Source organism: Esox lucius, chromosome 23 (assembly GCF_011004845.1).
Source record: "Esox lucius isolate fEsoLuc1 chromosome 23, fEsoLuc1.pri, whole genome shotgun sequence".
NCBI classification, from domain to species: domain Eukaryota; kingdom Metazoa; phylum Chordata; class Actinopteri; order Esociformes; family Esocidae; genus Esox; species Esox lucius.
The window spans coordinates 3,896,493-3,912,907 of record NC_047591.1 but is presented as its reverse complement, the minus strand read 5'-3'; the positions used below and the strand labels follow the sequence as shown (position 1 = coordinate 3,912,907).

Genomic DNA, 16,415 nt, shown 5'->3' with positions numbered 1-16,415 from the left:
ATGTTTTACTGCTCGTTGTGACTCGACCTGATACATTCGACCTTTATATTTATTTTGGAGCGATGTGTTATGGAGGGGGTGGGGTGATGGGGGGGGGCTATAAACAGTTATTTTTGCAAAGACGCGTTTAGTGTTTGGGGAACGATGTGTGTGTTGGTGGGCTGGGGGTCTGTTTCTGAGAGGGGGGATTAATATTTGGATGGTGTCAGAGTAAAAGCAATTTAAAGGAACAGTGGTATGACCGACATGGGGCCTAGCTACCAAAAGTATTACATCACTAGACACGGAAAAGCACACTGCTTTTCTTTTAATAATGGATTTGTAAAATGCACCAGTGTTCTAGTACTTGAGTCTAGGATTCTGACTCATTTCGTAATTTTCAGGACTCATGACTAGGACTTGAAGATTGGTGACTTGAATTCGCTTGAACAACTTGTGGGCTTTTTTTTTTTTTGAATGGGTAGGCAATGATGTGGCAATTTAATACTAGCAGGCACTAGATGCTCAGAGAGGTTCTGTTTTGCAGTGGGAAATTCGCACCACGCACAACCCACATCAGCTGGTGAGGAGTGTGGGCAGGCAGGCTCCACTCCAGCTTTGATCATACCCAACGCGCAACAAGCAAATATTTCTTCCTTGTAGCTAACCAGCACCAGAGTTCTAGTTAGATACCCTTTGCCTTACGGTTCAAAGGATATTTGTGTATATATATTTATCTATTTTCCGTTCCATAGAACATTGGTTGGGTGCATTTTGAATGGACATAGAAACACTAACTTGGGGGCTGTTCAATAACTAATCAGTGCTACAGTGGGGAGAACAAGTATTTGATACACTGCCGATTTTGCAGGTTTTCCTACTTACAAAGCATGTAGAGGTCTGTAATTTTTATCATAGGTACACTTCAACTGTGAGAGATGGGATCTAAAACAAAAATCCAGACAAAGTGCTAATTAATTATTTAAAAATCATACAATGTGATTTTCTGGATTTTTTTTTTGGATTCCGTCACTCACAGTTGAAGAGTACCTATGATAAATTACAGACTTCTACATACTTTGTAAGTGGGAAAACCTGCAAAATCGGCAGTGTATCAAATACTTGTTCCCTCCACTGTATGTGCGGACATGAACAATAATCATGTTGTTTTGCCATAACAACTGGAAGTGTTATGTATATATTAATTTATGCGGCTAAACAAAATGTTTTAGTTGCAAAGTAGTTTCTATTGGGAAATCCAATATCACCAGTGACTGACTGATTGGATCTCAGACTTTAGCCACAGATTCTGGTAGCCGGGACACTACTCAGATTTAATCACTGGGATTTAATCGTGATTCAACTTGGACTCAAATCAGACTCAAGGTTGAGTGACTTGACTACATCTCTGATACGTACCAACTAATAACTCCCAGTCCCACAGTGAGTGTCAACCTGTGTTGCTTTTCTCAGTTTAATGTTTGAGTTTTGATTCACGATAAATCTTAGACCTAAAAAGATTTAAAAAATACAAAAATAAAAAAGGGTTTTGTGTTACTAACCAAAATCATTCCAGATCATGACATTTCCCAGAATGGTCTATTTCAGGTTGATTTTTCAACAAGAAAAGGAACCAGGTAAGCTGAGTTCGGCCAGCCCACAATTAGAAGGGATGAATGTTGCCCTCACTGGATTTGAACTTGGGTCTCCCATGTGACGGACTGTGTGTTTAACCATTACACTACTAAGCTACACGTGCCGAGTGTCGGTATAGCGTCTTGACATTAGATCATTTCGTCACGCGTTAATATTTCGCTAGACGCCATTAAGCATTGTGTAAACTGACCAACGTTTTTTATTAAGTTTACTTCCACCACAAATAGCATCTATGAAATGCATGGCTTTTGCCACTGGTAGTTTTAACAGCTTATTAGCCAATAGTAAGCTTACAATCTACATACTTACTACTTGGAATAGTCATAAGAATTGAGAAATTGCAAGCGAGAATGAAGATGAACTTTAGACTGCCAAAGCTATTTCATTTCACGGCACAACAACATTTGTTCTTCTTTCATTTGTGAATGACATTGATACAATAACTATCAACATTTTTGTCAAGTGAAAAGACCAGAAAATCGTGGAAACACCTCCTCTTTTACTGCGCAAGGGGTTGTCATCTACTCTATATCACCCCGAAAAGCATTTGCATGGATGCATACTTAGAAAATCCACCACAAATAGTCGGCTATAACCGTAAAAAAAATATTTTAGGTTTACTATAACGTAGTTTCATGAAGGTTGTGGCCAGTTTTTGTCTATCCTGAACAAATCCTAATGCATAGATTGTTTTGACGGTGGTGAGGCTCAAACAGCGGTCCCCTGTATGGCAGTCAGCATCTCTAACCACTACGCTACTTAACAAGGGGTAGTCAGTCAGTCATTCACTCAGAGATATTCGCTCTTTTTGGCTGGCTCCGCTTACGCAGTCACGCTAATTTTCTTTTGTTTCAATACCCATGTTTTTGCATTGACTGATTAACTATCATTAAAAAATATATTTTTGTAAACTAATCCAATAGGTATGTTGATCTTATTAAACTGAAAAATGTGTTTAGATGGTTTACTGTAGGTCATATTTAAAGCCTATTTCACACAGAGCTATTTGAATGCAATTTCTGTTGCTGATGCAATTGTCTTCATCTCAAGTGATTTTGCTGATACATAAAGAAATTCAAACTACATAATATATACATTATAGATATGTTTTGAAATGATTTGCATATCACTATGTAAGGCAAACATTTTGTTAATGGGATGTTGTTGCAATTCTCAAACAATGTCCAATATGCCAACCAAGATGCTATTCGCCAACCATGTTTTACCAAGCTGTTTAGCTAGATCATCAAGCTGAAGATGAGCTTAGCTTACTAGCCAGCCAGTGCAGATGATGTTGGACAATTTGAGGGTGCTACTGTGACGACTGGACTGCCAAACACAATGATATGACAGGACATATAAACTCTTCTATTCAAACATTTTATTCAAAATAGGGTCTTTATGTAATTTTGTCTTTAGTCAATCCAACCCAGGTAGCAGGTGAACAAACATTCATAATGTTGGATATAACCATACACCATACTTGTGGATTTCCAATAGAAATTACATAATCTCTTTGCAATCTATGATCACGTGACTACTTGCAGGCCTGAAAAACATGAATTTAACAACACAATATTGGTGTACAACTAGACCCTAATGTGTTGAATTGTATTAAAGAATCCATTACAATAAAAACACTGTTAAAGGCCCAGGAATGAAACTGGCAACTTTATAATTGGAATGCAGTGCATTCTGGCAAATACACAAATAGGGCTATACACCTAGCACTGTGATAAATACAATGTAAGTGTTAAATATAACACTATCAGTTTTTGATTAATTACTGGAGAAGACTAACTGGAGACTGTTTAAATTGACTTCGCTTGAAATAACATTTAATTATTCATTCTCTCTCTTTTCTGAAGACTAATTTTAGACAACAATTTGTGTGTATCAGAGGTTTTGTGTGTGTGTGTGTATAGGGGTTTAAAGCACTTCTGAGAATAGAGAAGCTTCCAGGAAACACTGACTGTCACAGAGCGACTGAGGCAGCAGAGTAAATAACCCTCCACTCTACTGGTTCCTTCCTACAGACACCTGTTGGACTGAGCCATTATGGTCCCGTTAGTTTTTAGCATAGAGTGGAACCCACCCCACCCCCACCCCCACCCCCACACACACACACACACACACACACACACACACACACACACACACACACACACACACACACACATACATATTTGTCAAGCAAACCAACTGCTGATATGACAATGGGGTATGATGGTTCACACACGTTGGTAGGTTCTATATGCTTGGATGTTAGTGTGTGTGTTGTGTGCATGAGACTCCCTGATGACAAATGTTCCATCTCCTACCCTAACAACACTATTACAAGCCTATAACTTCAATGTATTTACATTCTGTTCAGTTGCACCAGTTAAAACAATGGTAAAAATGAAACATAAGTTCACTAAGGGTTTATGGGGATGGAAAGGAATGAAAGTAGATGGGATGTTAAGCAGCACATCCACAAATAAGTGATAAATACATAATAATTTATGCACAGTGTAACCTGGGAAACCCCATAACAAACATTAGGAAGGCTATTAAAGCCTAATAGGGCTTCTAATGCACATTTCACACACGCATGTACGCGCTCACCCACACGCATGCACATACACTGAAAAAACTCACAAAATCCAATGAAAAAACTCACACACCCAGGAGATGGAATGACCTATTTGCACGGAGAGGACTGAAGAAGGAAGAAGCGTAAAAAACATTTACAGTGGCATCCCAGTTAGCCATACGTGAGAAAGAAAAATCTATTGACAAACAACATGTTTAGCAACTTTTTAAACATCACACAATATGAATGTACAACATCATGGCCCATTCAGAAGTCTTATCTGACAAGGTTGGGGTGAAACAGATTAAATGAAACATCAACGTGTTTAAAGCAGCCATGATATATACAGCTCCGGAAAAAATTAAGAGACCACGGCACCTTTTTCTTTCAATTTGAAGTGGTCTCTACATTTTAACCCTTCTGTTCCTCCCCCAAAACCTTTACAACATTTTTGGAAAAGAAAGAAAAATGTGCAGTGGTCTATTATTTTTTTTACCAGAGCTGTATTTTTGAGGAGAGCTTGCTACTAAGTGTTTTGATTCACTGTACCAAATCCTGTACACAGTGACTAATTAAATGAAAAAATGATAAGTCATCTAGCCTTATGGTAATTATTTGAGAATAAGATAAATTACGATAAACACTTCCACTTCCAATAGATTCATTCAGGTGACATAATTGCATTTAAATGGCAAATTCTTCAAAACGCCTACCTGATCTAGTCTGTTTTACCTAAAATAAAATGGACAACATTTTCCAGATTCAAAATGCTATTAAACAATCAAGACAGGAATAATATCAAATTATGGCCGTTATTGAACAATCAATCCAATTTATTTTATAAAGCCCAGTTACATCAGCAGTCGTCACAAAGTACTTTTACAGACACCTAGACTGAAACCTCAAAGAGAATCCCAAACAGATCCTTAAAATTACTACAATCCATTATGGATCAATCCAATCATATAGCTTTGGGTTGTGCAATTGGTGTAGCAAGGTGGGTTTTTCTTTACCAGGCTGGTCGATAAAAAAATAAAATAATCAAGATCGTGGGCTTAATTTCGTTCTGGCAACCTATATATTACATTCAAGCAAGCATGCACAGTACACATACACACACCCACACCCACTGATATAAAGAAAATCTATGTTTACAAAAAGTGTAAAGCTGAAAAATACACATATTTCCTGCAGAACTTCCACATACCCTTTGATAATTCACCAAGAAAATACAAAAGCTTGTTCTCCTTCTGCACATATTGCATTCCACATTTTACCTGGAGGGCCTGAAAATTCAAACCAGCGGGTGGCGGGTGTGAGGGATGGGGGGAGGGCGTACACATCCCGACAAATTAGTCCTCACAGTACGCTGAGCAAAATCAAAGCTGAAAGAAAACAGGAAACAATTTCGCTGCATTTTAGCCAACATGGCTCCCTGCCAGTTATAACCCTGTGGAGTAAGCCTGTGATAGTGTTTCTGTGTATGTGTGTGTATTCCTGCATCTTTATGACAGCACGTGTGAGCGCGTTGGCGTGTGCAAGTTGGGCTCGGTGAGCATGCGTGGGTAAACACAGAGACACAGTGAGTTAAATAGCTCGACCAGGGACGCTAGTCCTCATTAACTGACACACCACACTTAGAGCTTTGAAGAGCTCTGCTCAAACCATGTCTGTATGAGGAACTAAACCCAAAGGCGGAACAATGAAGGGACTGTGGTAAGTTTGTACGTGGAAAGACTCCCAAACACAGGTGGCTTAGATTAGAACATCAGCACCAGTTTGGATTTTTGTAAATTCTTTAGTCCGTTACTAATGTTATCCACAGTGACCACAGTGACAGTGACTTACAGTAGGAAGTACATACATTACCATACTGGGGCTCCATGGTTATCATACTCAACACCGGCATTGACAGAGCCATGCGCTACCAAATGAGGACACCTGAAATCATTATCATCATCATCACTACTACTACGGCGACGACTACTACTACTTTCACTACTTCTTTAGTTATTACTACAATTGCTGCTACTACTACTACTGTTGATACGACTACCATAGTCGTGCTCAAAAGTTTGCATACACTTGGAGAATTGGTAATACATGTACCATTTGTAAAGAAAACATGAGTGAGCAGGCAAAAGACATGTCTTTTATTTCTTATGGGATTCATATTCAACTGTAGGTTTTAACAGAACGGCACAACCATAAAACAAAACATGGCAACAAAGAAAAAATTAACTGACCCCTGTTCAAAAGTCTGCATACCCTTAGTTCTCAATACTGTGTATTGCCCCCTTTAGCATCAATGACAGTGTGTAGTCTTGCATGAACCGCATGTTTGAGATCTCTCCAGAGTGGCTCGATGATATTAAGGTTAGGAGACTGTGATGGCCATTCTAGAACCTTCCCCTTTTTCTGCTGTAACCACTGGAGGGTCAACTTGGCTTTGTGCTTAGGGTTATTGTCATGCTGGAAAGTCCAAGAGCGTCCCATGCACATCTTTCGTGCAGAAGAATGCTAATTCATTTTGCCATCAGTTTTCACAAGATTCCCTGTGCATTATTACAGTGTGCCAGAAGCTGTGAGGCATGTCAAGGGTTCAGGCATATTGTAACCAGGCTATTTTGTGGCATTGACGCAGTAAAGGCTTCTTTCTGGCAAGTCGACCATGCAGCTCATTTTTGTTACCTGTGGGTTTGTCTTTGTATCCCGAACAATTCGTCTGGCAGTTTTGGCTGAAATCTTTCTTGGTCTACCTGACCTTGGCTTGGTATCAAGAGATCCCAGAATTTTCCACTTATTAATGAGTGATTGAACAGTACTGACTGGCATTTGCTAGGCTTTTAAAATCTTTTTATATCTTTTTCCATCTATATAAAGTTCCTTTACCTTGTTACGCAGGTCTTTTGACAGTTATTTTCTGCTCCCCATGGCTCAGTATCTAGCCTTCTAACAAACTCATTGACTATTTATAACCACACACTAATTGCAATTAAATGTATGTAAACTTTTGATCAGGGCCATTTGGGTGATTTCTGTTATCATTCTGATTTAAAAAAGGAGCCAAACAACTGTGATAATAAATGGCTTCATATGATCACTAACCTTAAATAAAATAATTTTTTTTGCATGATCACTCATATTTTCAAAATAAATGCCAAAATGTCACAATTACTGCCAGGGTATGCAAACTTATGAGCACAACAGTACTACTACTCCTACTGTTGATACTACTAATACTACTGGTGATACTACTACTGTTGCTACTACTGTTACTACTGTTGATACTACTATTACTACAGTTGATATTTCTAGTGTTGATGCTACTATTACTACTGCTGATATTACTACTGTTGATACTACTACTGCAACTACGAATGTTATCTATAAATTGTCCACTTAAAAATCTATTTTTAAAATCTTATTTAATCTTAAACCTCATACTTTTGTTTGGACTTGCGGGGTAGAGTAATAAATAATTTCAGCAAAATATCAACAACCACGTGTGCCTTGACATTGGGGCACCATCGCCAATTTCTATTTATTTAAATTATTTAAAGAGAAGTCAATTGATCAGAACTTAATCCCCCTTTAATGAATTCAAGGCAGCCTTACCTAGATGCGAGTGATTTATTGGACCGTCTCTTCCATTTGGATGATTTCGTTTATTCTCTGATTTAAAAAAGGAGCATCAAATATGTGATAATAAATGGCTTCATATGATCACATACCTTAAATAAAATAATTTGCATGATCAGTCATATTTTCAAAATAAATGCCAAAATGTCACCATTTCTGCCAGGGTATGCAAACTTATGAGCACAACTGTACTACTACTCCTACTGATGATACTACTATTACTACTGTTGATATAACTACTGTTGATACTACTATTACTACTGGCAATTTAATACTGTTGATACTACTACTGCTGATACTACTATTACTACTGTTGATACTACTACTGTTGATACTACTATTACTACTGGTGATATAACTACTGTTGACACACCTAGTGCTGATACTACTATTACTACTGTTGATACTACTATTACTACTGGCAATATTAATACTGTTGATACTACTACTGCTGATAGTACTATTACTACTGTTGATACTACTACTGTTGATACTACTATTACTACTGTTGATACTACTATTACTACTGGTGATATAACTACTGTTGACACTACTAGTGCTGATACTACTATTACTACTGTTGATACTAATATTACTACTGGCAATATTAATACTGTTGATACTACTACTGCTGATACTACTATTACAACTGTTTATACTACTATTACTGCTGGAGATATTAATACTGTTGATACTACTATTACTACCATTGATATTACTACTGTTGATACTACTATTACTACTGGTGATACTACTACTGTTGCTACTACTATTACTACTGTTGATACTACTTCTGTTGATACTACTATTAATACTGGAGATATTACTACTTTTGATTCTACTACTGTTGATACAACTATTACTACTGCTGATACTACTACTGCTGATACTACTATTAATACTGGTGATATTACTACTGTTGATACTACTCTTACTACTGCTGATATTATTACTGTTGATACAACTATTACTACTGTTGATATTATTAGTGTTGATACTACTACTGATGATACTACTATTACTACCGGTGATATTACTACTGTTGATACTATTACTTCTGCTGATATTACTACTACCACTGCTCCTTGGGGTTTAAGGCCGGGTGTCTCTGTAAAGCACTTTGTGACAACTGCTGTTGTAAAAAGGGCTTTATAAATAAATTTGATTTAACTACGAATGTTGTCTATAAATTGTCCACTTAAAAATCTATTATTTCCTAAATTATTTAATCTTAAACCTCATACTTTTGTTTGGACGAGTAATAAATAATTTCAGCAAAAGATCAACAACCACGTGAGCCTTGACATTGTGGCACCATCGCCAATTTTATTTATTTATTTCAATTATTTAAAGACAAGTCAATTGATCAGAACTTAATCCCCCTATAATGAATTCAAGGCAGCCTTACCTATATGTGTGTTATTTCTTGGACCGTCTCTTCCAATCAGCACTTTCAGATAGACATAACAATGCCTGCTAATGGCTTCCTAGGGTAATGTCCCTGAAAAGTTGGAGGGATGCTAAAGCAAATGTATGGAAGCAGATGTATGGCATAGGCGAATGTGTGCGCAGGCAGCATTGTATGATCCCTTTTTCATTGTGACAAGCTCAACATTCGATCAAGTTAAAAGACTAATTTGCTTTTTGCAGAGTGCCCTATATGAGAAATCACAGGACATACCCCGGTTCAGTCTGCATTAGTGTTAGGCAAGTGTTTCCATTCACCTAGCTGTGAGACAGCTGGAGAGGAGACAAACACACGCAGGCACAGACACACACTGTCAGTGTGCCACAGGAGAGGAAAACGCATAAACCCAGCTTAATCACACAAACGTTCTCGAGTTTAAATAAGGAACACAAGAGGAGAGTCCACAAGTGGGAAGGGGTTGGAGGAAAAGGGATGAGTTCAGAGCAAGGGATGGAATGATGGAGAATGGGAGAACAGAACAGGGGGATGCAGATTAAAGTGTGAGACAGAGATGGGGCGAGACAGCAGTCGGAGCGACGGACCGTAATGTCACTTCCAAAAGCCCGGGTCCCAGAGGCAACTTTTTCCTTTCATATAAAAGGTTAGTCTAAACACAGGCCAATGAATGGGACAATCATAAACGCTCACTTCTCCAATAAAATAACCTTTAAGTCGACGGATGAGCTATAGCACAATGACGGAACGGCTCCTTCTGGGAGGTGGGGAAGAGCAGAAGGGATGTTTCCAAGGGCCTTTGGGGGAATGGTTATTCACCGTGAAAGATATAAAGCAGGATCTCGGGGGTTCAACCAAACATAAACTGTGTGTGTGTATACGTGGGTGGGTGGGGGGGGGGGGGGGGGGGGGGGTTGTGTGTGGTTAGGCTACCTTTACTAACACACAGGAAAGACTCTGGATGTGATTTCTGTCAGATTGAATCTGGGCCAGGAGAGAAGGTTTCACAGAACATGAGTGGAATACTGCTAAGATTCACACCCTGTCTGTCTGTCTCACTGCTAACTGTCACTATAGATAGCAGGCCAGGACATACTACTGTCGGGGCTTAGCCTAAAGCCTGGACATCTCATAACTGTAAAAAAAACATTTAAAAAATAAATAATATTTACTTAACTGTCCTCATATTCTGAGCCTGATCCTCTTCTCAGCTCTCCCCCTCAACACCCCACCCACCTCAACATCCCACCCACCTCAACATCCCACCCTCCCCCTAAACATCCCACCCTCTCACACAACATCCCACTGTCCCCCACAAGATCCCACCTTCCCCCACAAGATCCCACCCTCCTCCTCAATCTCACACCTTTCACCTCAATTTCACACCCTCCCCATCCATCTCCATCTTCCACACTACAACTATATCTCCATGTCCTAATATCTGTGTGTTCTGATGACACACACACACACACACACACACACACACACACACACACACACACACACACACAGAAGGCAACACAGAAGGCCAGGTCTCCCAGTCCGCAGGGCCATCTGCTCGAGTCACCTCTGATCATGTCTATTCCCTCCCTTTCATTTCCCTGCCTATTCTTCTCTCATCCATCCTCCACCATCCAGGAGATCGTCTCATCTTCACTTTGCAGACCTTGGGATCAGCTCTGATCTATCACAGTTTGGATCAGAGACAGGTCAAGGACGCTAGCAATGGATTTGGGAGTGAGCTCATTAACTTGCCATTTCGTGATCACATTAAACTTCAATAATAGTACACATTTGTCCAGAAAAGGTACTTGTTTTTGCTGACAATTGACATGTGTATACCTAGAAGTACTGAGGTTGTAGAGCATACTGTCACTATGGCAAAAACAAGGCTACCATTAAACTAACAAAGCAACCATTAAACTAGCTTTCATCTAGTCTTCTCTCTATCTGGAGATGGTGAGAACGTCACAACCATTAGAAGGTCTAGTATAGCGCTGAGCCACAGGCAACCAAGAGGGACTACATTCGAATAATGAAAGAATTTCTTGGAGAGATCAAATCGTTTATAAAAATGAAAATCTCTTTTTATTTCAATTTTGGGTTGCCCATGGAAGCAGGGCAGAATGACACACATTCCCTGTCTTTTCTTAGTGAGAACAAGAGAAAACACCATAACTTGACCCTTACTGGTTTCCTTTTTAGTGGGACACACAATAAATTTAAATGTTACCATACTTTTATTTAAAATTGGTTGATTTCGATCAGCAGCTTACGAAACCTTTCTGAAGTACTTGGAGTCTTTACATGTCCCACCACGTAATCTAAAGAACAAATATCACAAGTATCCAAAATTGCTGACTTTCAGTTACTAATTATGAAGTGCAACCTTGACATCACCTCACCTTTGTTTAGCCACGATTGGTTGAAAGCACAATATCTGGATATTAATTTACAGCATGTCAATGGCTGCTAAAGCTGTACAGGCATAAATCGGTATGCTTAAGCGGTACAATTTGTGAACTTTACCTCAGCAATTTCACCTGCTACAGAGCAAATGTAAAAAGAGCACATACAGCGATCTACATTCCGATCAATTCAAAAGTGATCTATAAACACTAAATTATCATATTTAGTACTTCACTGCAAATTCTTTGTACTGAACGATGGCCTGAAGTTTACAACCCATAAACATCAACTCATACTGGGTATCTTCCCTGGTGATGCTCTGCAAGGCCCATTTCAGTTCTGGTTTGTTTCAGGGCATACTTGCCTTAAGTCTTGTTTTCAGGGTATGCTGAAGTATAGTCAGGTCGGGTGATTGACTCGGCCAGTCAAGAACATTCTACTTTTTGGCCCAGAGAAACTCAGTAGAAAAAGGTCTGCAATTCTTACATGGTTTACGGGTGTAATTAACCTGAATTTTAAAGCCATCAGTCTAATCTCAATAACTTTTGTGCTGAAGTCCCGAGTCAAAACAACAAAACGTGTGACTGTCCAAATATTTATGGACTGCACTGTATACTCACAGATACTGATAATGCAAAAGGCTGTACTTTCTGATATACACTAAAGAAGTCAAATTTGCAGGGGAGAGGAGAACAATGTGCCCAACTGAAAGCAACAAAAAAAGAATAGTAACTCACAAAATTCCTTTTTTGGCTGAAAAGGTTAGAAACCAATGGTTTAGAGTCACTGTGACTCAATCATCAGTGACAATCATCTGGGTGACTCAAATCAGATACTTTAGTAACATCATTGATTTACCGTAAATTAGGGCTATTCATCTTAACATCTGGGACCACTTTTCATTTCGTAATCTTTCTCCTGTAATCAGGGACTGATTCAACCCTGGGACACCAGGTGAGTGGCATCTCTGGGAAATCAACGATAATAATCGATCCATCGGGCTTAAAACAGCCGCTAGTATGAACCGGCTTACAGGTTGTCAATAACCAATATTATTATTTACGATTGTGTGACATGGGGTTGTACTTCGTAATGAATTGAACCCCCATTCTACACAACAAGACAACGAGGAAGTGTTAATGCCAAGAGTCACATGCACACAAGTGTGCGATTATACTCCACACAGGTACATGTGGACATGGTAAATTCACATGACCATTTGAAGTTCTTTTTTTTGAGGGGGAAAAAAGCATTTCATTTCTGGTCCCAGGCCTGATACTGAACAGACTGTCTGACAGCACACCCCCACTCAACCTCCTCTCATCCCTCTCTCTCCTGCTCCATCCTCTTCCACTCCCCTGGGTCTCTGAAACAGGACACTGTCCTCTGGAGAGTACAGCTTTCTGGGTCACCATGACAACGGCCAGGGCTTAGACACTCTCCTGTGTATGCGTGCGTGAGTGTGTGCGGGCGAAAGTAAAAGTGAGGCCTAGAGAGGAGAGAGAGAAGTTTGAATCAGAAATCAAGTTCACACTGAAAACGATGAGGAGAAGATTAAACATTTGAACATATATATCCTTTCCTCTCTCACTCCCTCAGATCGAGGAATGTTGCTTTGATCTGATGACAATTTGACCTCAACGCATTCACCTTGAAACCCTCACTCACACAGCCCTCCGCCCTCAGCTATTCACCCCTCACTTGCCTCTGCTCCGGTGCATAACAAGCAGGGAACGCGGCTACATTCACAACATGAAAGAAGGCTTGATTAATCAAATAAATAACCATGTGAGCCAAATGCAAACGTGCAAAGCCATCTGAGTTTACCTGTTTCAAGGGTAACCTGCATGCTCCACAAAATACAAACAAACAAATCCACTTGGGCGCACACACACACACTCATTATAATACCTGAAAAAGCAATGATACAATAATTCAATTCAGTGTAACATCTCATACTGTGATCCGTTTTTTTACCAAAAGGCTACATATTCATGATGAAGTGGTATAGAACGCTAACTTTAGAAAAGTTATGTTGTAATCTCCCCTTTAAAAAAAGTAATAGTAGTTATAGGTCAGCTGTTGAACCCTTGTTAAGAATCCAAAGAAACACAATTGGACAGCTCTCTGGTAGTGTACTTACATTGACTTACGTATTTGTATACACCCTATTGGGTCTGACTTAGAGCTAGGGGTCATGTTAATAGTGAATAGGTTGCCATTTGGAGTGCAGCCTCTTATCAGGTTTATATTAGCATTCCTGAGTTGTGAGACACAGTGATGCTGTGGCCAAGCCTTGACTATACGCACACACGCAGCCCACGCTTCAATTGCCCAGCCAGCCCTGAAATTGCAGTAGGCCATTTAAATATGACATTCATTTATTAAACAATGAAAAACAACAACAACTACAGGATGCCCTTGATGGATTTCATTTCAGACCGACTACTCTCCAGAAGGGAGGGGTGGATGGGGAGGAGTGAACAGGGTCTAAATGTATTGGGCAAATGGCTGCCCCCCCGGGAGGTTAGACAGAACAGAAATGAAAAGAATAACAGATTAGTGTTGTTAAAAGACAGAATAGAACAGAAGAGGGTTGTATAAAATGATTCAGGACTATAAATAGCACATGACACAGAAATAAACACAAACAGGTGGGGAAGCCACAAGGAATCCTGATGGTGCTATAAAAGCAGCCACATACATTTCACAGGGTTTTCAGGCAATTCAGATATAGCAGTCCATTGGTTTGGCATTGTGACTCGTTGCATGTAAACACACACCCACGGACACAAACGCATGTGAACACAATTGAACACACCTTGACCACTAGTGTTAACAGGATCATGTTCGAGGTCTGGTAAATACTGGGTTGAGGCTATTGAAAGCCAGACCAGGCGAGGACAGCGTTATTTACCACCGAGGGCGGTGAGGGTCAGTATAAGAGCTTTATAACTGGTGCCTTGGCCGATGGCAGTGTATCCCAGATAGAGCCACGGGGTGGGGCCCCGGCCTCAAACACAAGGCTATGTCTGGTAAAATGCCAGTTTCCTACAAATCCGTTCTATATTAATAGACTGGCACCTACCTGCTCAATCGGGTCTAAATAATTGACCAATATAAATAAATTACAGACAGCCTTGGAACACTAACATTACCAGTAAAGGCTATAAGGGAGGCTGATATTGATTGGGCAAAAAAGGTTTTGCAACAGAAACTTGAAAAAGGGAGAGTCAGAAAGTGTGACAGACAGAAAGATACAGAGACAGAGAGAGAAAAAGAAAAATACCATCACCTTCATGCCCTCAAATTAAAAATATGAAGACCTGATGGGGATCCTAGAAGAGATGCTTAAATTGAACAGTGAAATTAACAATACTGAGCTATACTGGACTTTTTATTGGATTTTGATTGTATAGTACCATTCAATAGTTTGGACATACGTCCGCATTCAAGGGTACTTCTTTATTTTTTACCATTTTCCACATTGTAAAGTAATAGTGAAGACATCAAAAATATTAAATAACACATACGGAATCATGCAGTAACCAAAAGTGACAGATCAAACAGATCAAAATACATTTCAAATTGATTCTTCAAAGTAGCCACCCTTTGACTTGATGACAGCTATGCAAACTCTTTGCCTTCTCTCAACCAGTTCATGAGGTAGTCACCTGGAACCCAATTTTGCAAGACAAAATGCAGAGTAATTCAACTAGGAGCGGTGCTTTCACCAGAGTTGCAATATCCCACCCTGAGCTCTTCAACATTAACATCAACATATTGGCCAATATTCTAGAGGAATCCTCAGCCACTGGCTGATTTCTCCATAAATCAGAGATAAAATGCCTCCTCTTCACAGATGACCTACACTATATGGCCAAAAGTATGTGGACAACCCTACTAATTATCACAATGGGTCATACTGAAGAGCTTAGTGACTTTAAACGTGTCAGTTTGTGAAATTTCTGCCCTACGAGATCTGGTCGGTTCAACTGTAAGTGCTATAATTATGAAATGGAAGTGTCTACAAGCAGCCCTGCAGTGGTAGACCACGCAAATGCACATACGGTGTAAACATCATCCATCATCTATTGCATCACTTACCACTGAGTTCCAAACTGCCTCTGGAAGCAACAATATAACTATTTAAGTTTAAAAGGAATCTAGCCCGGAAAACTAACAGAACTAAAATTAAAAAAACACATTCTAAACCATTATTAAACAAATTCAGATGGAAATACATATTAAAATGAGGCAAAAAATATTAAATGTGTTACTAAACCGAGCGCACTATGTAGCAGCGTGGTCAGGGGTCCATTTGCAAATCAAGATTTCACTCAGAGGGACAAAAACCCCACTGAAACCCTGCATGATGCATTTAGTAAAGTTCTCCTTTGTGGCCAGAGGACAGAATTATGCCAATATCCACTAATAATAATACAATAAAAATTTAAATAAAAAAAAGTTTTGGAAACATCTAAAATGCAATGATCCCCTCTCATAACATCACCAAACACTGCAATCCCAAGAGTTGAGCAAATACAGTCCCATCATCCAAATGGTCCTGAGGCTGATTTCACAACCCGGTTGTTCTAACTCAATGAAGAGTGAGCACCAGAACATCCTATCAAATGGTCCTGGGGTTGAGTTCACAACTGTTGTACTAACCCAATGAAGAGTGAGTACCAGAATATCCAATCAAGCGGAATGAACCAAATTACATAACAG

At 39.4% G+C, this 16,415-nt stretch overlaps 1 protein-coding gene across 2 annotated transcripts in view; it reads right to left on the bottom strand.

The window, feature by feature from the left end:
- The window catches only part of cog5 (component of oligomeric golgi complex 5), an 89,396-nt gene that overhangs the window by 31,984 nt on the left and 40,997 nt on the right, over positions 1-16,415 (bottom strand). The window lies entirely within an intron of this gene.